We start from the raw sequence: 24,229 nt of genomic DNA, 5'->3' as shown, positions 1-24,229 counted from the left end.
ATAAGATAATCCTTTATTAGTGCCACATCGGGGAAATTTGCAAAATATGTCCCGACTGGAATCAAACCCCCGTTCGCTGTACGAAGGTCGCTAATCAACCCATTGAGCTATAAGTCACACAGCTCTGGTCTGTCTGTGGTATATATATATCCATCTAGAAACAACACGAAGCTTCACTTTATATTCAGACAAACTAACGTGACAGCTACAACTGTTAGATTTCATCTATTAAACCAACATTTATTTCCTAAATGATTTATTTCAGCCGGCGACAATTCTCCACAGAGCTGCAGTTTCTCCCCGGGACGAGGCCGTGGGTTGACCCGGCGATCGCGTCTGTTCTCCGGCCGTGAGCTGCTGATGCGGCCAGACCGGCGGCTCTTTTGATCCCCGAAACATCGGATCAAATTTCTACGCCTTACTTTTACGCCTGAATGTTAAAAGATGTTAAAACGTAATAAAGTGGCATATTAACAGCGCTACAGCTGGAATTACAACAGCTTCTAGTCCAGTGTTTCTCAATCCTGGTCCTCCTGCATGTTTTAGATGTTTCCCTGCTTCAGCACACCGTGACAAAAGTACGTGTGTCATCAACAGAGCTGTGCAGACCTTGGTGACAGCTAATTAGGACCTTTAATTAGAATCAAGTGTGTTGGTGCAGGGAAACATCTAAAACATGCAGGACAGGGAACACGAGGACCAGGATTGAGAAACACTCTAGTCTGCTTTAAAATCTCATCTTTCGCGGACGTTTTGGTGCGAGATGCATTCTGGGATCCACTGTAGCACACTGCTGTGTGAACGGTCTGCTGGAGCAGCGTACTGAATCCTTCATTCAGTAGGCAGTATTCAGTGCATACTTTGCAGTATGTAGCATATAGTGCGGTAGTGTCTGAATTCGAAAACGACCACAGAGTCACAACAAATCAGCACTCCACAGTTCATCAGCTGTTCTGCCCATCTCACTGCCATTAAAATTGCATACAACTCAACAGTATGTACATTCAGAAAATTAGAAGTTCTCACATAAGATTCAACATTCTGCCTGAGCACGGTAAAGGCTGCACCCGTAGTACCTGTCTCTTGGTCTTTAGAACCATCTGTGAAAACCAACACATGACTATTGTATCTCTCGGCTACATGACACTGAAACTCACTGACCAATTCTGCTCCCTTATTCTGTTCCCTCATTTCCAGTAATCTCAAGTCAGTCATTGGGACCTGAAGCTCCCATACAGGTACCACAGGCCACAACACCACAGGACAGAACTCTTTATCATAAATTAAAACTTCCCGAGCCACCCTCTCCCCCGTCCATCCAAAACTAGACCCCCCCCTCATTCCTCTCTCCCATGTTGCCTGCATAGCCACTCTGACCGGATGATCTTCCCTTTGACCCATCAGGTTCACCCAGTAATTAGCCTGAAGTTGTTTTCTCCGCAGGTACAAAGGCATTTCCCCCATCTCAACTTGCAAGGAGCATAACGGAGATGATTTTATTGCTCCTGTGCATATCCTCAGCGCTTTAGCTTGGACTACATCCAGCCCAGCCAGCACAGACTTGGAGGCAGACCCATACACCAAGCTTCCATACTCCATTCTTGATCTTATCAGGTACACATAGATCTGTCTTAGTGATGCTTTATCTGCTCCCCACTCTAATCCAGCTAAGCACCTCATCATATTCAGCACTTTTTTGCACTTGTCTATGACTTTGCGTGTATGGTCCCTCCATGTGAGCCTCGTGTCAAAAAACACACCCAGAAATTTAAAGCTCTTAACCCTCTCCAAGCTATTACCATACAGCAACAGCTTCACATTCTCATCAATTTTCTTTCTAGTGAAGAACATAGCTTTTGTTTTCTCCACAGAGAATCTGAAGCCCCACTTCCTTCCCCACTCCTCCACTTGTGCCACAGCTTCCTGCATTTTCCTCACTATAAATGTCACATTCTTTCCCCTCTTCCATAAACTCCCATCGTCGGCAAATAACGACCTGCCAATCCCCGGCTGGACATTCAGAAAAACGTCATTTATCATTATGTTAAATAGCAGCGGGCTTATCACGCTCCCCTGGGGGGTCCCATTCTCCACCACACATCTTCTAGATATGTCCCGGCCTATTTTAACTTGGATACTTCTATTGTTCAGAAAGTTCATTATCCAGTTAAACATACTTCCTCCCACTCCTAGCATGTGTAGCTTAATTAAGAGACCCTCCACCCATAGCATATCATACGCTTTTTCCACATCCAGAAAAACTGCCACCACCGTTTCCTTTCCCATTTGAGCTTTCCTTATTTCATCCTCTAAGCATATTATTGAGTCCGTCGTACTTCTCCCTTTCCTAAAACCACTCTGACAATTAACCATCAGTCCTCTCTCTTCTATAAAATGCATCAACCTTCCATTAACCAACCTTTCCATTAGTTTTCCCATATGCGATGTTAGAGCTATTGGTCTGTAGTTTCCTGGCTTGCTTGCATCCTTCCCCGGTTTCCTAATGGGAATAATAACTGCCTCCTTCCACCCTAAGGGAATTACTCCTTCTTCCCAGACTTTATTATACAGCCTCAAAAGTTTCTCCAATCCTTCGTCACTTAAGTGTCTCAACATAACATAGCAGACACTGTCTTTCCCTGGGGCTGAATTCCTACAATTAGCCAGTGCACTCTTTAGCTCCCTCATTGTAAATGATACATTATATTTATCATTTATCCTTCCTTTCTTCTGAATTGCTTCTGCATGTGCCCTTTTGGTTTCTTCTCTACTTCTTTTCTCCTCTTCTGATAAATTATCGAAACTGTGTATTCTACTCAGCGTGTTCACCATCATTTCTGCCTTCTCCTCATTTGATATGGCCACCTGTTCCCCATCTGACAGGATTGGGTAACTCCATTCTCTTCTATTTCCTTCCATTTTCCTTATCATTCCCCATACTTCAGTTATAGTGGTTGTATTCCCTATGGAGCTGCAGTAGTCCCTCCAGTATGTTCTTTTTGCTTGCCTTATAGTTCTTCTAGCTACTGCTTGCAGCTTCTTGTACTCAACCAATTGTTGAAAGTTATGGGTCCTCTTTAGTATCCTAAAGGATCTATTTCTGTTTTTGACTGCCTTTTTACATTTGTCATTCCACCATGGAACCGCCTTCATCTTATTTTTTCCTGAACTTTTAGGTATTGCAACCTCTGCAGCCATGCATATACTCTGTCGTACTTTCACTTCATATTCATCAATATCATTTCCTTCTTGGATTTCCCTGAGATGCTCATCACTCAGTCTCCTAAATATTTCCCAATTTGCTTTCTTAAAAATCCATCCTCCACAACCATTCTCCATTTGCAAAACCACCTCAATACCCATTTTACACATAACAGGATAGTGATCACTCCCTATAGTCCCTCTTCCATATACCTCCCATTCACACCTTGGCGCCAATCTACTGGACACCAATGTAAGATCTAACACCGACTCTTTTCCAGTTCTTACATCTATCCTCGTCTTTCTCCCATCATTCACACACACTAAATTCCTATCATTCAGCATCTCTTCCATTACCTGCCCATTATTATCTGTCTTCTCTCCTCCCCATAATGTGCTGTGTGCATTAAAATCCCCGCACCATATAACATTGTCTGCATCTTGGCCTTCTACTTTCTCCAGGTCATCTAATCTCAGCTCTTTACACGGATTATAATAATTTATTACCACCACCTTCTTTCTGTCTGCCCATATTTCCACTACTATATACTCTTGTCCCTCCCCTGTACCCACCACTCTATATGGCACTCCCCTCTTTACAAAAGTAGCACACCCCCCTCCATTCCCCTGATCTCTATCTCGTCTAACACAAATGTAGTTTAACAAAACAAAATCCAAATGAGGTTTTAGCCATGTTTCCTGGATACAAATTACATCAGGTTTCACCCTTCTGCTATCAATAAACTGTTTAAAATCTTGGCCATTCACTAACAGGCTTCTTGCATTCCACTGTAGTAACAGCATGATCAGGAGGAACATCCTGCACTACATCCTTCCTGGCTGGGTAGTGCCCCTGCACTTAACCCATCCCGTATCATCTCCCACTTTAATCCCACCATATCTAAGTGCTGGATTGCTGCTTTTGCAATAATTTGGATCCTTTCCGTCTTAGACTTAACCTCTGTTGTAGCATTGATTACCCCTGCAATAAAGATTACGAGATCCCTCTTCTTTCTCCATGCCTTCTCCTCCTTCTCTCTGAATGTTTTTTGTCTCTGATTCCACACATTTCCAGACACTACTTCCCCACGGCCATTTCCTCCTTTATCCATCACTGTTACTTCCATCCTTTTAACTGCTTCTGCATGTGAGACTTTCTCCTTCACTTTAATATTCTGCACCTCAGCCTCCTTCCTCATTACTTCACAGCCCCAATACGCTGCACTATGGGCTCCCCCACAATTACAGCATCTTGGCCTTACTCCCTCTCCACACTCCCCATAATCATGGTTTCCTCCACATTTTGCACACCGTTTGTCCCCTCTACAGAACTTTGCCACATGGCCAAATTTCTGGCATTTGAAACATCTCATAGGTTTTGGCACAAACTCTCTTACCCTATATCTCATGAATCCAAAATACAGCTCACTAGGCGGGTCCTTAACACTAAATTGTACCAAAACAGACTCAGATTCCTTTTTCTCCACTCCCTTAGTCAACCGCTTTGCACTCTGAACTTCATCACACTTCTCCTTTAAGTTTTTCACCAGCTCCTTCATATCAACAGACAAGGGAATCCCATATATGACTCCCCTACTTCCCTGCTCCCCCACTCTCACCACCTTCGTCACCACCACTTTTCCCATACTTTGCAGCTTTTGAGCCCTTTAGGCTAGTGACAATGCCCCAAAAAATTTGACATACCCCTACCGGGGGTAGAACAAAACCTAACAATGTTTTTCCTCATCTCTAAGGTGTCCCATATATGAAATGGATTCTTAGGTTAAAATATTTTACTGCAAACATTGTTAAATTGATACATATTGTTATGCACCCCAAACCTAAAAAAGAACCAAAATACAGTCTGGCCGTATGGGAGTTAAGATATATAAACTCATGTAGATTAATAACAGAAGCTCTGACAGCTTTGAAACTTGACATAATTGTGGTCAGGAAGTTGCTTTACCTATTAGAAAAACCTGGATGTGAATATATTGATGTGTGTTACATATAAAGACCTTTGAACACTTTTCCAAAATAAGCGGACATGCAAAAAAAGAATATCTATGCAGAATGTCCTCATTTACTTTTTAGTTGCCTGGCCAGGAATTGTCATAGAAACACATATCATGGCTTGTTGGAAAGATGGGGTTGTGCTGAATCCAGTGATACCAAATATGTAAAGATACAATGCATAGGCAATGTGGTACATCAATAAATGTATGAGGTGTCCCAAATTAAAGAAAGTGAAAGATTGAAATAATCAAGCCTCCACAGCTGACCAATTCAATATTGCTGCAAACTAAGCAGGTAACTTGCGGATATATATGATGCATGAAATTAATTATACACTCATATGACACCTTTTATCCATACTTGAGATAACACTTTAATTATGGATACATGTACTGTCATATATGATGGCTTGTTGGAATATGTGGTTATGCTGAATCCAGCAATACCAAATATGTAAATAGCATGCATAATCATCAATCACTAAATATAAAACTGTCCCAAATAAATGAATATGTTGCATTAAATAGCAATGCAACATATTCTGTACTGTACTGTACTACACTGTACTGTACTGTGTGACATCACCGGGGGATGAGTCTAGCTAATGCAAAAAAAGAATATCTATGCAGAATGTTCTCATTTACATTATAGTTGCCTGGCCAGGAATTGTCATAGAAACACATATCATGGCTTGTTGGAAATATGGGGTTGTGCTGAATCCAGTGATACCAAATATGTAAAGATACCATGCATAGGCAGTGTGGTACATCAATCAATGTATGAAGTGTCCAAAATGAAAGAATACCGAAACATTGACATATTCAGTGTCCAGTCCCAAGCCCATAATCAACGGTGAGAATGCGGACCAATTCAATGTTACTGCAACATAAGTCACCTGAGGTAAGCACTACTCTTTATTTATGATACATAAAAAAATTGTATATTTCATTATGGAAATAAATATCCAGTAGACTTAGGTTAAATTGAAATAGAACACCTTTATTAAAATATTGAAATCCACTTGAATTTATTTTTGGTCAAGTCATTACTGCATAATGGAAAATAATTATGTCTTTTCTCTAAACTAGCAGAGGGCAGTAAAGCCTGTACTGCTTACTTAACTTCCCTGAGTGTGATCTTTGATTAAAGTATTGTAGTCTGTAGTGAGCTAGCTAGCTAGTTAGGCTACTTGGTGGATCCAGCTATAGCTATCTACATCATTGTCTTCATGTATCCAGAGAAAAGGCACCAGTTTGCAACCTTCAAGGATATGAAAACATCAGCAGGAGTTACTGTATCTAGACAGATTCACATGGATTCAGATGTGCTCTTTCGAGGGCTACTCGCTGTCTCCAAAGAGAGGTGTCCATGGAGACTGTGATGTCTCATGAACTCGCTGCTGTCCCACCCTCTTTGTTTTATGATGATGGAAACATGAGGAAGACAACAAAAGCTGACCTTACTAAGAAACTGGAGTCAGTCGTTGGAGAGACGCAACAACTGCCCAGTGTTAAAGAACCTTCAGGATATCTCATCGATGGTATGGCTCTTCTGCAGAGTCTCCATGATTCAGGCTTTCAGAAATTCAATGACCTGGTTGAGTGTATCTGGAATAAGATCACAATGTCAATGGGAAAGGAAGGAATCAGCTGTGTTGTTTTAGGGCCTGATTTACTAAAGGTTTGCGTGCGTAAAAACGTGTGCAAACTTGACATCACCCGCAAACCAATGTGCAAGCTGATCTAGTAACAGCGTGCAAAGAGGACTGCGCCTCTCAAATGAGCAAAATAGCACACGCTGTTCATTTAGTACTTTTGCCCTGATGAATAATCAATATGGGGCGTACCCGCCAGAAATCGCTAAATACTGGGAGGGGAAAATGCAAATAGGTTCATTTACCACACGCAATGAGATTTACCAAGCCCGAAAGTAATTGCGGGGATTGTGATTGCGTCTGTATTTAATACGTTCAAAAGGAAGGTGCTAATCTGCCCAGCATTACGCACCAATGGCTGCTGTTATTGTGGTGTTGTGCCGTATTCAGCACCCCTGCCGTGAAAAGCACCCCCTCATACACACTCACACAAACACATACTTAGGAGTTTATATTATATATATTTACAAATATTATGGAAGACAACACAGTAAGCAGGCTATTAATTAATGACATCAATAACCATTTACCCGATTTTTGTTATCTGTGACTGTGATTGTGGGAAAGTATGACTATTGTGGAATCCATGAGCGCATTTAAACATGAATCATTAACACAAAACTGGACGCTAAACAGAACGTGACACGGAATGAGAATATAATTTTTGTCATTGTGTGTACGTTGTCATTTGTAGTAAATTAAACATGAGCATTTAGTCCTTTTTGACATTTACTCGTGAATAAGAGATCTGTGGGTATATGTCGACGAGGGGGTGCTTTTCACGGCAGGGGTGCTGAATACGGCACAACAATCTCTAACTCCAACTCGTCAAATTTCATTTTGCGCTTGCGAATATCCTGCTTTCCATCCAAACTCTCCATGGCGCAAACCGTAAGACACGCAACACCTCATTTAAATACTGCGGTTTGCACCTGTTATCAATTGCGCAAGCATTCTTAGTTGATCACCCGCAAAACACACAACAACAGCACGTGCAAACGTTTTCAGTGCACACGCAATTTAGTACTCTTTATTTAGGATCTTAGTAAATCAGGCCCTTAGTGTTTCACATACCTGAGGATCAGTGGGAACAAGGTTGCTCTATGTAGCTTTGTCAGCAATTACATCACTCGTACTGGGCAACAGATAATCTTTTCAGAGAACACAGTCATATTGGTACGGTAGGTGGCTTTGAAAATGGTGAGGAGGTCAAGAGGGTTGGCAAATCAGGTGTTGACTGCTTGACAGATCTTTACATTGACCAGGAGGTTGTGTGATACCACAAGCAGCTTGTACAGAATTGGAAAGACCACTGCCTTCACAAGACTGAAGACCCATCTGACTGAATTAAAGGAAATGGCCAAGTTTGGACTGTCTGGAAGCCTAGAGCAAGCTTTGCCTTTGGCAAGAAAGTATGCCCTCCTACTGTATGGCCAAAAGAAAAAGGAGAATGGCCGTCCTTGCACCAACCTAGATGAGCTGAGGTACATACTGGCATCTACCTCAGATTCTTCAGCAGCAAATCTACCCACAACAGAAGATGCCTTCCAGCAACATGTATTAAGAGCCTTATATCAAACAGCAGTGTGGCGTAACAACCACCTGGCCAAGCCTCATCTCTGGAACCCAGTTGGTAGAGAATGGAGGCTCAGACAAGATGGGTCCATTGAACACGTCATGTGCCAGAATGCACCAGCACCTAAAGAGGTTTGAGACATCACCCACCTGTAGTGTAAAGATGGAAACTGCAATAATACCAGCAAATGCCAGTGTCTTTCAGTGGGCTTGACTTGCACTGAGTTTTGCTCTTGCTCTTTCCAAGACTGCCCAAATATGACCCACTTTGTCACTGATGATAATGTGGATGAGTGACAGTGATGGCTACCAATAGCAGCCAATGAAAAACACCAGCCAAAGAGCTGGGGAGTTCAGCGTGAGGAGAGGGCTCATTCCTCCTCAGAGTGTTTTGTTTGATGAACATTTGTTTAATTTGAGACGGTAATTTTATTTGTACTGTGTGAAGTTTAGTTAGTTTTATTAAAATGATCATCAAGGCCAAAATACAATCCTGTCACCTTGTCTCCTGTGTGTGTTATTGCTGAGCCGTAAGCCTTAGCTAGACTCATCCCCCGGTGATGTCACACAGTACAGTACAGTGTAGTACAGTACAGTACAGAATATGTTGCATTGCTATTTAATGCAACATATTCATTTATTTGGGACAGTTTTATATTTAGTGATTGATGATTATGCATGCTATTTACATATTTGGTATTGCTGGATTCAGCATAACCACATATTCCAACAAGCCATCATATATGACAGTACATGTATCCATAATTAAAGTGTTATCTCAAGTATGGATAAAAAGGTGTCATATGAGTGTATAATTAATTTAATGCATCATATATATCCGCAAGTTACCTGCTTAGTTTGCAGCAATATTGAATTGGTCAGCTGTGGAGGCTTGATTATTTCAATCTTTCACTTTCTTTAATTTGGGACACCTCATACATTTATTGATGTATCACATTGCCTATGCATGGTATATTTACATATTTGGTATCACTGGATTCAGCACAACCCCATCTTTCCAACAAGCCATGATATGTGTTTCTATGACAATTCCTGGCCAGGCAACTAAAAAGTAAATGAGGACATTCTGCATAGATATTCTTTTTTTGCATGTCCGCTTATTTTGGAAAAGTGTTCAAAGGTCTTTATATGTAACACACATCAATATATTCACATCCAGGTTTTTCTAATAGGTAAAGCAACTTCCTGACCACAATTATGTCAAGTTTCAAAGCTGTCAGAGCTTCTGTTATTAATCTACATGAGTTTATATATCTTAACTCCCATACGGCCAGACTGTATTTTGGTTCTTTTTTAGGTTTGGGGTGCATAACAATATGTATCAATTTAACAATGTTTGCAGTAAAATATTTTAACCTAAGAATCAATTTCATATATGGGACACCTTAGAGATCAGGAAAAACATTGTTAGGTTTTGTTCTACCCCCGGTAGGGGTATCTCGAAAACTAAAGCCCTTTTTGACAGTTTGTCACTAGCCTACTTGCAACCTGTTCTTCCGACACACATCCTATTAATAAATTACCATCACTAAAGACTCTAGCAAACTTCACATCCCCAACCTGATTTTTAATAATCTTCGTTAGTTTTATTGGATCTATATTCTTCACCCCCTCCCCATCAAACCTCACAACAACTTTCCATTTTTCCTCCATCGCCTGCTCTGCCTCTATTCCTCTAAGCCTCTTAGTTCCCCTGTTCACTGTCCTTACCTCCCAACTACCACTCCCTTCCTCCTCTTCCTCAAACTCCTCCATACTCCAACTACTTTCCCCCTGAGCCCCCGCCATAGCCAGCAAAGAGAGTATACGAAAGCGAACCGTATACCGGACCTATACAGGCCGTCGGCCGGTCGCTCCCACCTACCCCCTCGGCTAGCCCGCGGTTGCAAAGCTAAATTAAATATTGTGTTCTAATAATTCCGAAAACTCTGGTACTCAAGTGTATCAAGTCCGACCAACGTGTCTGCAACCTAGCAGCCGCCTCTCCTATCCGGACCACGTGGTTCGGTTCCCACCATTTTCTCAAGAACAGGAAGTGCCTAACAGGACGTGATGTCATCAGTGACCAAATCGAAAATAAATCGTTCTTTTAAACAAATTAAACTTATAGCAGATTAATACATCATTTCAAACTGTAATGAATACTAAATAATTATTTAAGAGACAAATAAATAAGAAACAAAAGAATGCCTTAGAGGAAGCACACTCCCATTAAAGGCCATTTCTGTCCTCCGGTAAGGCAACCATTAGAATCCAGGATGGATCTAAATCGGGCTCACAGAGAACTCCCTGTTGTGTTACTTCGGTAGCACACGTACTAAAATTGGAACGATACAGAGAAGATTAGCATGGCCCCTGGCGCAAGGATGACACGCACAATCGTGGAGCGTTCCCAATTTTTCCTTTCATCCTGAATGTTTTATGCCACCCTTTTTTAAATGATCAAATATTGTGTGTATTATTGAACTCCGTACCCTCCGTGAGGGTAGCTAAACCAAAGTGACCTGTAAAGAATGAATGTGAGTTAGGAGACCAGATCTAACCATCTGAAGGCTCTATAACCACAGAGGGACTTGATCCCTCAATCTTCTGATCCGAAGTCAGACGCCTTGTCCATTAGGCCATGTGGTCCACGAGTTGCTCTTCTGAGGCTACTTTTGCGCCCTGGGTGAACTGTCCAACATTCAGATAAATCAATCACCGCTTAGGAGGCAGGTAACCATATATGGTAACTATAAAAGTTACCATCCTTCATAGCTCTGTTACTTCACATAAAGCCAGGACAGTAGTGGAACAGATTTGTGTACTAAATATATCACAGTGAGGTGAAATAAAGCTGCTCCAGAGGTAGAATGAACTTGTTGTGTCAACAGGGTTTTTATAACAAGTTGAAGACGTGTGTTGAGGGCCCTGTGGCTTAGTTGGTCAAAGCATCTGTCTTGTAAACAGGAGATCCTGGGTTCAAATCCCAGCAGAGCCTTTAAACTCATGAAGACAAAGGTAAGGATGTAACTCTTGTAATGTTTAAAACCATGTACTTTGTGGAAAAAAAGTATCCAATTTCTGGGTTTTCCACACGGTTGGATAAAGTCCTCTCCTCTGTTAGGGAGGAAACTGTTTGTCAACAATTACAATGTTTCTCAGTGTAGTAAGTGCTCATCAGTGAACTGTCGTTGGCTGACCGTCACTGCTGGGGTTTTTGAGAAATCTTTAAACCAGTCAGGAGTGCGTAGAAAAAGAGAGCTCTGTTCATTCAAATGTCAATTATCAATCTTCTAAGAGGATGCCTCTCTGGTGATCTGCCAGGCCCGTTAAAGCTTGGTTGTGTTTCCTTGACGTGCATAAAGCTTGTACAAGGTTGAAAAATGGAATGGCGACCGCCATCCAGCACATGGGTCTTGAACGTGTTAACGGTCGGCTTATGTACGTTACCCAAGCACACCTCTCCTATCACCACTCAGCCCAGATCCAGACGTTGGGCAAAGGGAGCATCATGTGGTCCGTTTATCTGCCGCCTGACCTTGTGTGCTCTGAGCACGTGTCTTCCGAGTAGCAGAAGTATTTCAGCCTCTGGGTCCAGCTCTGGAATGTGTTTGGCAATATGAAGGAGATGAGGCTTGTGCAAAACTGCGCTGGGTGTTGGAATCTCCATCCGGTTATTCGGGATCTCAGGAGTGGTGGAAGGGACATGGGGACTTTGCTATCCAGTGACTCGATTTGGTATCCTTCTGCCTTCTTGCCATATGTTTCTATAATGCCAGAGCAAGTTCTGAGATGATACCGAGAATGGTTTGCTCTCCACACTGAACACCTCGAAGAACTCTGGTCTAGCTAAGGAACGATTGCTCTGGTCATCAAGAATTACGTAGGCTTTGATGGCTTTGTTCTTGAAACCCTTGGGATAAATCTTTACAAGGCAGATCTTAGAGCATGAATGACCCCACTGACCTAGGCCACACACTTGAGTGCAGCTTGTCGTAACATCAGTCACGTTAGAATAATCTTCACCCTCCCCGCCATTCTCTTGTGGATGTGGAGGAGCGTTGACGCTCTGAGGTGATGGGCCAGGATGCATGGCTGCATCATGATAGGTGCTGTCACATTCAGAGCACTTCACAGAAAATTTGCAGTCTTTGGCAAAGTGGGAGGTCTAACCACAACACTTGAAACATATTCCTTTCTCTTTCAGGAAGGCCTGCTGTCCCCGAGGAGTTTGTTTCTGAATGTCCTGCATTTTGTAAGCGGATGCGGTTTGTTGTGTAGTGGGCAGTTCTTGTTAGGGTCGTTGTTGGTCATAGAGACATCTGTTTAGTGTACTGTGATGAGTTTGTTGGTATTAAAGTTCTTCACAGTGAATGTATCTGGTTTTGCGAGGGCCGTGTTGTTGCTTTGATGAAAGAAGCTAGGGTAATTTTGTTTCTTTGCCTCATTGCACACAAAAGCACAACAATAGTCAAAGGGAGGGAAGCGGCCGTGGTTGTCTTCTTTGTACCATGACCCAGATCTTGTCGTGCCAACAAGCTGTGATCGTATAGTGGTGAGTACTCTGCGTTGTGGCCGCAGCAACCCCGGTTCGAATCCGGGGCACAGCACCCCTGTGGCAGCAGGAGTGCTTCTCAAACTTTTGGAAAAAGAAAGAAAAGGTGCCACGGACACAACAAAATCCACTAGGGTGTTTGGATCAGATTTTCCTTTTTTTTTTTTTCTTTTTTTTTTTTTTTTTCGGGTATGAATGAATACTTTATTACACACTCAAAAGGTTCCATATAAAATACATAAAAATACATAAAAATGACAAGTCACACATTAAAATACTTGTAAACATCTGTTCCAATGTTCCATAGTCCAGATGTGAACCTTGTATCACTCTGTTTCATGTTAGTGAGTGCAGTTATTAGACCATTTTCTGACACATAAATTTAAACATAAAATTCCTCAGCAGAGCATGGAAGGTGGGGACATAACAATTAACAAATAATATTGGTACAAATAAAATAATAATCCCGTATAACCCCGTTATATACAGCTCATCTCTGGTCTTCTTACAGAGTGAAAAGTATGCAGAAGCTTAGAGTAGCGTATAATGATGCCATGAGGTTGCTGCTCCGGGTTCCTAGGTGGCACAGTGCCAGCCAGTTATTTGTGTCCTCTTTTTTTTTTTTTTTTTTTTTTATTATTGATCTTTTTATAGGAAACAACATACAATGAAAACATGGAAATCTGTAGTCAAACACACGCATTATACATTGTCTCATTTTTTTTTTTTTTTTTTTTAAAACACACAAAACCTAACTAAGGAACAGAGTCTCTGTAGCGTTAAATAATAAATAAACAGATGAGCAAGAAATGATCAAAGGAGGAAAGTAATGTATGAGCAAAAGTGCATACAAAAAACAAATGCAGTGGTGAATGTAGATGCCCATAACTGATATCCCATTAACTGGAAATAAATAAAACATAAAAAAAAACAAATTAAGGAGATGAAAAGAAAATTAAGGGAGGGGGGGGTCAGTCGGTGGGTAGAGTCTTCAACGCGGTAAAGTGGTCTATGAAGGATTGCCATTTGCGAGCGAATTTAGCTGCGTTGCCTTTTACAGAGTATCTCACCTTCTCCAATTTAAGAAAAAACATAACATCACTAAGCCAAATAGAAATAGACGGGGACTTGGGGGATTTCCATAGAAGTAAGATACGACGTCTTGCTAAAAGGGATGTGAAAGCCAATACTTCTGACTGTGTGGGGCTGATATGTGAGGAGTCAACAGTGAGTCCGAATATTGCTAAGAGAGGGGCCATAACAACTTTTTTACCCAGAACTTTAGACATGATCACAGAATAATCACTCCAAAATTTCTGTAACCTAGGACAGGAGAAAAACATATGACTTAAATTGCAGGGAGAACCCTGGCATCTGTCGCATAGGTCTGCAACATTCGGATATATTTCCGATAATCGGGATTTTGATAGGTGGGCTCTATGCAGCACCTTAAATTGAATAAGTTCAAGTCTAGCGCAAGGCGTGCTAGATCGTATGCTACGGATAGCTTTATCCCACAGCTCCCCTGTGAAGTCAAGGCCCAACTCTCGTCCCCAACCCTCCCGAGCTTTATCTACAGAATGATCATCAAATGTCATACACAGTGCATATATCTTAGATATCAGAGACTTTTGACTGAGTTTCATAGTTAGAAGATCATCCCACGGTTGGTTCGTAGGAAGGGAAGGGAAGCATGGAAACAGAGCAGAGGCGCAGTGTCGAAGCTGGAAGTAGCGAAACAAATGGGAGGCAGGCAAATTGAACTTTGACCTCAGATCTGAAAATGTGGAAAAGATACCATCCTTATATAGATCCCTGAAGTGCTTAATGCCCCGGTTGTACCAAATCATAAAAGTGGTGTCTATTTGTGATGGAGGGAACAGATGATTCTTAGTAACAGGTGTATAGATGGATGGAGAAGCAAATTTAAAGTGGCGCCTAAACTGTGACCAAATCTTAAGGGAGGAAAGCACCACAGGGCTATTTGTAAACTTAGAGGGATTCAATGGTAAAGAGGAGGAGAGTAGGGCCGTTACAGAGGATGAAGAGAGTGACTGAGCCTCCAATCTGCACCATAATAACTCAGGAGACTGAAGCCAATAAATTAGTTTGTGAATATGCGCTGACCAATAGTAAAGCATAAAGTTTGGTAGTGCTAGACCCCCATTAAATTTAAATTTTTGGAGAAGCGAATACCTCACTCTGGGTGTCTTACCGGCCCATAAAAAGTTGGAAACAATTTGGTCAAGTGATTTAAAAAAAAGATTTTGGTAGAAATAAAGGAGTGCATTGGAACAAAAAAAGAAATTTAGACAATACAGTCATTTTCACTGTGTTAATTCTTCCTATCGGTGACAATGGTAGGGAGTTCCACCTCTGTAAGTCCGCCTTCACTCGAGTTACCAGTGAGGAAAAATTAGCGGTGAAAAGAGAGGGCAGAGTGCGGGTCACATTAATCCCTAAGTATCTAAAGCCCGACGGGCTGAGTTTAAAGGGGATATCAGATTGTTTGAGTTGTAAAGCAGAGGAGTTTATGGGGAAGCATTCACACTTGTGAAGATTGACCTTATAGCCGGAGAAGGATCCATAATTCTTCAACAGAGATAATATTGGTGCGATGCTGGTTAAAGGGTCAGATACATATAAAAGGAGGTCGTCTGCATAAAGTGACAATTTAAGTTCCACATTAGATCTAGAGACTCCGCGAAATAGAGGAAGAGTTCTTAAAGCAATTAAAAGTGGTTCGACGGATAGAGCGAATAGCAAAGGGGAGAGAGGGCAGCCCTGTCTCGTGCCACGTGATAATGTAAAATAAGTGGAGTAGTTGTCATTGGTGTGAATGCTGGCCTGAGGGGAAGTGTAAAGAAGTCTAATCCACGATATAAACCTGTGTCCAAATCCGAATTTATGAAGTGTTGCAAAAAGATAGTTAAATTCGACATGATCAAAAGCTTTCTCAGCATCAATTGCGATAACAACTTCAGGGAGTGGAGAAGAATCTTTAGAGAGAATCACATTAAGAAGTGTACGAACATTATAGAAGAGCTGGCGTCCCTTGATGAAACCATTCTGCTCCTCAGATATGATGCTAGGAAGGATCTTATCAAGACAAATTGCTAGTGCTTTGGCTAAAATTTTGACATCTACATTCAGTAAAGACAAGGGCCTATAAGAAGTGCATGATTCAGGGTCCTTGTCCTTCTTCAAAAGGAGGGCAATGGACGCCTGCATTAAAGAGGGAGGCAATGAGCCATGATCAAGGGACTCATTGTACATTGAAAGTAAAAGGGGGGCTAATTTGTCTTTGAATTTTTTGAAAAACTCAGCTCCGAACCCATCGGGACCAGGGGCCTTGTTGCTTTGCGTAGCTTCAATGGCGGCAGCAATTTCTTGCAAGCTGAAAGGAGCATCGAGGCCATTAGCCACATCCAAATTAATAGTAGGGACAGTGATATTATCAAGAAAGGAGGTCATTTCTGCTGTGTCAAGTGGAGATTCTGACTCATAGAGAGAGGAGTAGTATGACTTAAAAATTGTGTTGATGGCGATTGGATCGGTGGTAAGTGTGCCATTAGAATCTCTAATGCTGGGAATCAGTCTCGACGTTGCTTGCCTTTTTAATTGGTGAGCCAATAACCTGCTTGGTTTATCGCCGTGTTCATAATAGTTGGCATGAGCGCGTAATAGGAGCCGTTCAGAATCGGCTGTCGCTATAAGATCGAATTTTGACTGCAAATCAAGCCGTTGTTTCAGTAAACTCGGACTCGGGTTAACTGAGTTTAGTCTGTCTGTGTCCTGAATTTTAGATGTGAGCTCCTGTAATTTAGCCCTGCGGATTTTACTGGCGTATGCTGAATAAGAGATAATCTGTCCTCGCAAATATGCTTTGAGTGATTCCCATACTAGCGAAAAACTGGTAGAATCTGTTTTGTTTAATGCAATGAAATCATCTATTGAAGCAGATATAGAAACATTAAATGCATCGTCGGATAAAAGCAATGGATTAAACCTCCAGGGAGAAGAAAAACGGGGGCGCTCAGACCATGTTATATTCAAAGTTAGAGGGGCGTGATCCGAAATAACAATTGGGTGGTATACGACAGAAGTAACTTTGGGGAGAAGAGAGCCATCAACAAAAAAATAGTCAATACGTGAATATGACTGATGTACTTGTGAAAAAAAAAGAGAATTCCTTATCTCCAGGATGTGAGACCCTCCACGGATCAACAAGCCCGTTCTTGACTGTAAAATCGGTAATAGATTTTGACATAGAGGATTGAGTCAAAGTACGAGGATTCGAACGGTCCAAAGAAGGATTAATAACACAATTCAGATCACCGCCCAGTATTGTAATATGCGTATTTAAGAAAGGGAGGTTGCCAAACAGCCTATCCGTAAAATTGGGGTCATCAAAATTAGGGGCATATATATTCACCAACAATACAGGGTTACAGTATAGAGTGCCCGCCACAATAAGATATCTACCATTCTTATCGGATATTGTCCTGGAGACGGAGAAATTGACTCTTTTGTTGATCAAAATTGCTACTCCTCTAGACCTAGAATCAAAATTTGAATGAAAAATATCACCCACCCAAGCTCGTTTGAGTCTGAAATGATCTTTATTTCGCAAATGAGTTTCCTGAAGGAAAGCTATGTCAGTGTCCAAGCGTTTCAAATGTGAAAAAATCTTTGATCGCTTAATTGGATTATTCACAGCTTTAACATTCCAGCTAGTGAATGTAATGTTTGATCCAGTATCAGGCTTGCGCAGATTACGATCGTTCATAGGCATTCTCTGAGAGAAAATAAGACCGACTCACCCACCACCAGAGGAGATATAAGGAAAAGAGGTAAAAGGGAAAACCAAAACAAACAAAACTCAGGAGTATATACATACCTACAGAGACAAAAAGCCAACATCCCATAACCCCCGCCCACCCACCCAACGCACATTAGATGATCCCATCCCCAAACGATGGAAACAGCCGTGCTGGCTTCAAAGGAAGCCATTCTCAAAAAGAGATGCTTTCGACTATAAAGCTAAATACAAAAACAAAAACAAAATTAGCTCCTGCAGAGTTAAAACCTCAAAAAAAAAAAAAAAAAAAAAATATGAGGCATATGAAACCATCAATCTGAGCCATTCTGACGATCGCTGTCTTGTCAGGGTAACAACAAACGTAAATTAATAATAATTATAATAATAATTCATTTTATTTAACGGCGCCTTTCATGTCACCCAAGGTCACCTTACAGAATAAAAACAAAACAATACAATACAGGAAATATAATAGTAATACAGTAGAAATTATAATACATACACACATACACAATACATACAAGTAGACAATCAAGGAGCAACAGTACAGATAACAGTATGGTGGGAGGTAGTGTGTGGTGACCGGTCAAAGTGAATGGGCAAGTTTAAACAGGTGAGTCTTGAGTTGCGTTTTGAATGTGGTGATGGAGTCTATGTGTCTTATGTGTGGGGGGAGGGAGTTCCAGAGTCTGGGTGCCGTACAACTGAAAGCTCGGGCACCCATGCTGCTAAGGTGTGAGGTGGGAGTGGAAAGAAGTCCAGCAGAGGTTGAGCGGAGGGTACGGGAGGGGGTGTATTCTTTCAGTAGGTCACAGAGGTAGGTGGGGGCTAGGTTGTGAAGGGCTTTGTGGGTGAGGAGGAGGTTTTTATAAATGATACGGTATTGGACTGGGAGCCAGTGGAGTTGGATAAGAACGGGGGTGATGTGGTCAGATGACTTGATGCGGGTGATGATCCGGGCGGCCGAGTTCTGAATGAGTTGTAGTTTGTCGGTGAGTTTGGTTGGGAGGCCAGTGAGGAGAGCATTACAGTAATCGATACGGGATGTGACGAATGAGTGGACCAGAATTTCGGTGCTGGATTGGGACAGTGCTGGACGGAGTCTGGAGATGTTGCGGAGGTGGAAGAATGCAGTCCGGGTGATGTTGTGGATGTGAGGTGCAAATGAGAGTGTATTGTCCAGAATGACGCCGAGGCTCTTGACGTGGGGGGAAAAGGGTACCGGGAAGCCGTCGATGATGATGGGAGGGGCGGGAGAGGGTTGCGACTTGGTGAGGGTGGATTTGGAGCCGATGAGAAGAGCCTCAGTTTTATTGCCGTTGAGTTTGAGGAAGTTATTGCTCATCCAGGTATTTATGTCGTGTAGGCAGGTGGTGAGGGAAGCGGGAGGAATGGCAGCGGTGGGGTTGGAGGAGATATATATCTGTGTGTCATCGGCGTAAGTGTGAAAATGGATCCCATGGTGACGGAGAATTGAACCCAGGCGTAGGAAGTAGATGGTGAAAAGAAGTGGACCCAGTACTGACCCCTGGGGGACACCCATTGTGACACCCGTGCACCCGGATTTATGGTTCTGTAGTTGGACAAACTGTTGACGGTCAGTGAGGTAAGATGAAAGCCAGGAGAGTGCAACACCAGTGATCCCAATGCCAGCCAGGCGGTCCAGGAGTATTGGGTGAGAAATGGTGTCGAAAGCTGCACTGAGGTCCAGGAGGATGAGGATGGTGAGTAGGCCAGAGTCAGCTGCACGGAGGAGGTCGTTGGTGATTTTAACCAGGGGTGTTTCAGTGCTGTGATTGGGGCGGAAACCGGATTGGAAGGGTTCGTGGAGGTTATTTGAGTTTAGGTGGGACTGTAATTGTGCTGCTACCACCTTTTCCAGAGTTTTGGAGATGAAGGGAAGGTTGGAGATGGGCCTGTAGTGATTGAGGTCAGATGGGTCTGCACCTGGTTTTTTTAGGGTGGGTGTGATGGCAGCTAGTTTGAGGATTGGGGGAACGGTTCCAGTGGTGAGGGAAGAATTAATTATTTTGGTAATCATGGGGGAAATGGATGGCAGACATGCTTTGACAAGCAGGGTGGGGAGGGGATCAAGCTGACAGGTGGTGGTTTTGGCTTTACGAATGAGTTCTGAGATGGTGTGTTCTGATACCGGAGTGAAATTGGTGAGAGGACTGGAGAGGGGTTGGTTGGTGGTGGTTATCCATGGTGGGTCATTTGTGGAAGAGCGTGTTGAGGCCAGTTGATGGTGAATGATGTTGATTTTGGAGCTGAAGAAGTCCAGGAAGGCGGTGCACTGGTCAGTGGAGATGTCTGGAGGGTTTTTGGAGGCTGAAGTAAGCGGTTGACGGTTGAAAAAAGGACTCTATTGTTTCCTGTGGCAGAATTAATGAGGTTGGATTAATATGATGATTTGGCGGTATTAAGTGCATTTTTGTAGAGCTGAAGGTGATCGGAGTACATTTGGATGTGCACAGTGAGTCTGGTCCTTTTGTAGAGTCGCTCCAGTTGACGGCCTGTGGATTTGAGCTGGTGGAGGTCGGGGGTGAACCAGGGGGCAGAGTGGGTAAATGAAACTGAGCGGGTTTTAAGTGGAGCCAGGGCAGTGAGAGAGGAGGAGAGACAGTTATTGTAGTGTTGTACCAGATCGGCAGGGGAGGGGGATGAGGGGGGATTGGGGAAGGAGCTGATAAGGGTAGAGAGATCTGTGGGGTTGATGTGTTTGATGTTTCTGAGATGATCCGTTGTTCTTTGACTTTGTGCAAATGGGTGTGGATGTCATAAAGTATGGCTTTGTGGTCCGAGATGGGGAAGTCCATGATAGTGAGGTTGGCGGGAGTTATGTCTGTGCAGCAGATTAAATCAAGAATGTGACCTTTGCTATGTGTTGCGAGGTTGACGTGTTGTGTGATACCAAGGCAGTTCAGAAGTGATGTGAAGTCGTTTGCTAGGGTGCAGGATGGGTCGTCAATATGAATGTTGAAATCGCCATGGAGGATAACAGTGGGGGACATTGTGCATACAGATGTTAACAGTGATGATAATTCAGTAAGGAAAACAGCGGAGGGTTTTGGTGGTCTGTAGATGGTAATGATGATGATGGGTTTGGGTCCAGAGAGTTTTACAGCTAGGCATTCAAAGGAGGAGTGTTGGGGGACAGTGAGAGCAGTGACTTTTATGTTTTTACGGTAGATGAGAGCCAGGCCCCCCCCCCTCCCAGTGGCGCGGGGTTTACTAAAAAAGGAAAAGCCAGGTGGGGTGGTTGCATTTAACTGAGTGAAATCATTCGGCTGTTGCCACGTCTCTGTGAGGCAGAAAATGTCTAGAGTTTTGTCGGTGATGAGATCAGAGATGAGAAGGGCCTTATTGGTTAGTGATCTGATATTGAGAAGACAGAGTTTGAGACAGGTGAGTGGTGTATATGCAGCTGCTTTGGGCAGGGGAGAGAGTACACTGTGATTGACAGGATTGATATGGCGGTCTGTGCGGGGAGGGGGGCGTGGCTCCTTGAAAGTCACATGGAAACGGAGGGGTCTGACAGTTATAATGGTATCGATTGGGCGACCGACAGCAGGGGGTGTAATGACAGCAGGGGCCTGTAGGAGGAGCGATTCACAGATGGCAAGGGATGTAGTGACAGCAGGGGCCTGTAGGGGGAGTGATTCACCGAGGGAGGGAGGAGAAGAAGAAGGCACTGGCGGCACGGGGGAGTGGGCGTGGCATGTAAATAGTCATGCATGAGTGTCCTGTATGTAGTCAATGGTGTGTACAGTGCGCTGTATGTTTGTTGTAAGCATGCGGCTGCCTAGCTTGCTCGGGTGTCCGTCATGCCGGTAGAATGAAGGGCGGTTCCAAATAAAATGAAATTGTCAATGGAATGAAAGCCATGGATACCGCAGACAGCCTGGAGCCAGAAGTGGAGGTGAAGGAGGCGACTGAAGTGCAGTTCACCGCGGCCCAGGGTGGGCAGAGGGCCGCTGATGAAGACTGATTTTCCACAGTTTTTTAGGATGGCAAACAGGCTGTTGAAGTCCCGTTTCAGCACGTCGGGGTTACTCCGGAACACATCGTTGGTCCCAAGGTGCAAGATGATACGTTTAATGGAGTGGGGAAGTGTTTGGAGTAAACCTGGAAGTATTTTGATCATTTTTGTGACTGTGGCCCCTGGAAAACAGTGCGTGGAGGCGTTGAAAAATCGCGTATTCCTAATTATGGAGTCCCCCACTATAGCGGTGGTTGGGGGAAACAGGGGGGGGGGGGAGGGCGGGGCGGCAGGCACTGGTCCTCTGTTGGAGGGGACCTTGACGAGGTTGTAGGTGCAGCTGCGGCCACTTTGCAGCGAGGTAGACCACTGGAGCGTCGCGCCCTGAGAGCAGCTTCCTTCACAATTTTGCGACGGGAGGAGGAGGTGGTCACAGACCGGGACGATGGAGGACCCGAAGCAGACCCACGACCCCCTCGGGCTGCTGGCAGCGAGGCTGTGACGGGGCTGGCTGGAGGAGGATGGACAGGTTGAGGGAAATCCTCAAGGCTCAGGATGTTGTATTTGTTTCCCAGCTGGAGCTCGCAGGGGGGAGGGGGGGAGGAGGGGGGCGGGTTGGGTGTTCCTCGCTTTTTCCCATTGACTGCGGGCCGTGCCGTTTGGATAGGGGTGGACGTGAGGGACCCGAGCCTCGGGTTCGGGTTAAGGGTGAAAGTTGCCTCTGAAATTCGGCTTTTAGTCACCCATTTTGGCTTCGGCTTGGCCCCCTGCAAGAGCCATGTGACTCCAGCCAGGGGATCCGGGTGTGAAGCGGAGACTGAGGAGGCTAGGCTGGATGTAGCTGTGGGGACAGCAACAGTGTGGGGCGGAGTGACAGGGGCTGTCCGATCAGCTGGGGCGACCGCTGCGGCGGGGGAGCCGGCATCAGGCAGCGGGAGAGTGGAGTCCAGGTCAGCAGGGTTGGCAGGAGGACCGGCGCCCAGAATAATCACGGAGTCCAGGCGAGTCTCTTCATTCCTGATCCAGTGGAGGTTGGAAATGCGCTGCTCCAGCTCTGCGATTTTCTGGGATTTGCGGAGGCAGCTGTCGCAGTCGTGAGGGGAGGTGAGTGGAGCCATGGGGGAAGATGGGGTAACCTAGAAACCAGAGAACAAAACTGCGGCAGCAACTGTGTTTGGCGTGAAGTCACTTGCTTTTGCTGCGGTTTACGTGAGCTGTACAGCTCAGTTTATGAGTTCTGAAATTAAACTTACGCGCGGGGACTCCGAGAGGAGTCCGCGGCGGTGTGTGGGCACAGATCGGGTGGGTTTGGATCCGGTAGAGAGCGGGACTTACCGACACGGGCCCAAGTGCTGGGCCCGTTGAGGTGAGTGAGTTTGGTGGTAGTGGTGAGATTTTTTCCCACGCTGTCAAAGCGCTGTGTTCACTGCTGCACTGCTGCTTCCGCGTTCTGCTTCCCGCGTTCTGTTTCCCGCGTGACAGGGAAAGGAGATCTTTGGCCTATAGAACAATGATATATCCATATATGCACTCACACACCCACACAGACACGCACACACATGCACACACATGCTGCGTTGTGGGCCGCAGCAACCCCGGTTCGAATCCGGGTCACAGCACCCCTGTGGCAGCAAGAGTGCTTCTCAAATTTTTGGAAAAAGAAAGAAAAGGTGCCACGGACACAACAAAATCCACTAGGGTGTTTGGATCAGATTTTCACACCATTCACACTTCAATTGATTGCGATGGAGAGGGGGGGTGCTACGGCACGGACACTTAGCCAAGAACATTGGACTCTGCCAGTGGTAAGGACCCGGCAAGCGGCGCATAAGGGAGACAATAATTCATTTAAAATGTTTCCTTTTCCCAGTTTCAGGCCTTGGTAGAAGAATACACAAGTCATGGAGCTGTCAACATGCATCCTCCTTCGATAGCTCAGTTGGTAGAGCGGAGGACTGTAGAGCCAGTAAAACAGGTATCCTTAGGTCGCTGGTTCAACTCCGGCTCGAAGGACTGCCATTATTTTTCATCTTCCTAGAGCGGGACTCTATTTCATCACTGTACTCGGCTATGGCTTTGGCCACTGCCATCTACTTTGGTTGGGACATCTGAGTTGTTACACGACGTGTGTTTCCACATGAAATCCTGAGGTTCCCAAACCGGATCCCCTCCGGCCCCTGACTGCGCCTAGAAATCCTGTCCATAAAAATTATGAGCAGGACTGGTGACAAAGGGCAGCCCTGCTGGAGTCCAACATGCACCGGGAACAAGTCTGATCTACTGCCGGCAATGCGAACCAGACTCCTGCTCCGATCATACAGAGACCAGACAGCACTCAATAGAGGGCCCCGGACTCCATACTCACTGAGCACCCCCCACAGAATGGCACGAGGGACACGGTCAAATGCCTTCTCCAGATCC

The 24,229-nt window shown here is 44.2% G+C and overlaps 1 protein-coding gene and 4 non-coding genes across 5 annotated transcripts in view; 3 read left to right on the top strand and 2 right to left on the bottom strand.

Annotated features, from left to right (window-relative positions):
* LOC133452321 (NLR family CARD domain-containing protein 3-like) overlaps positions 1 to 24,229 on the bottom strand; it is a 674,416-nt gene that overhangs the window by 410,859 nt on the left and 239,328 nt on the right. The gene's annotated exons all lie outside the window — the stretch shown is intronic.
* Positions 10,762 to 10,868, top strand: LOC133453209 (U6 spliceosomal RNA). The gene has a single exon (XR_009783332.1). It is a non-coding gene; the product is annotated as a U6 spliceosomal RNA (small nuclear RNA).
* Positions 11,026 to 11,098, bottom strand: trnar-ucg (transfer RNA arginine (anticodon UCG)). Its single transcript has one exon. It is a non-coding gene; the product is annotated as a tRNA-Arg (tRNA).
* Positions 11,374 to 11,447, top strand: trnat-ugu (transfer RNA threonine (anticodon UGU)). The gene has a single exon. It is a non-coding gene; the product is annotated as a tRNA-Thr (tRNA).
* trnay-gua (transfer RNA tyrosine (anticodon GUA)) lies at positions 23,733 to 23,821 on the top strand. The gene is given in 2 exon segments: positions 23,733 to 23,769; positions 23,786 to 23,821. It is a non-coding gene; the product is annotated as a tRNA-Tyr (tRNA).

This window comes from Cololabis saira, chromosome 10 (assembly GCF_033807715.1).
Source record: "Cololabis saira isolate AMF1-May2022 chromosome 10, fColSai1.1, whole genome shotgun sequence".
NCBI lineage: Eukaryota > Metazoa > Chordata > Actinopteri > Beloniformes > Belonidae > Cololabis > Cololabis saira.
The sequence above is the reverse complement of the archived record's forward strand: the minus strand, read 5'-3'. Positions and strand labels throughout refer to the sequence as shown.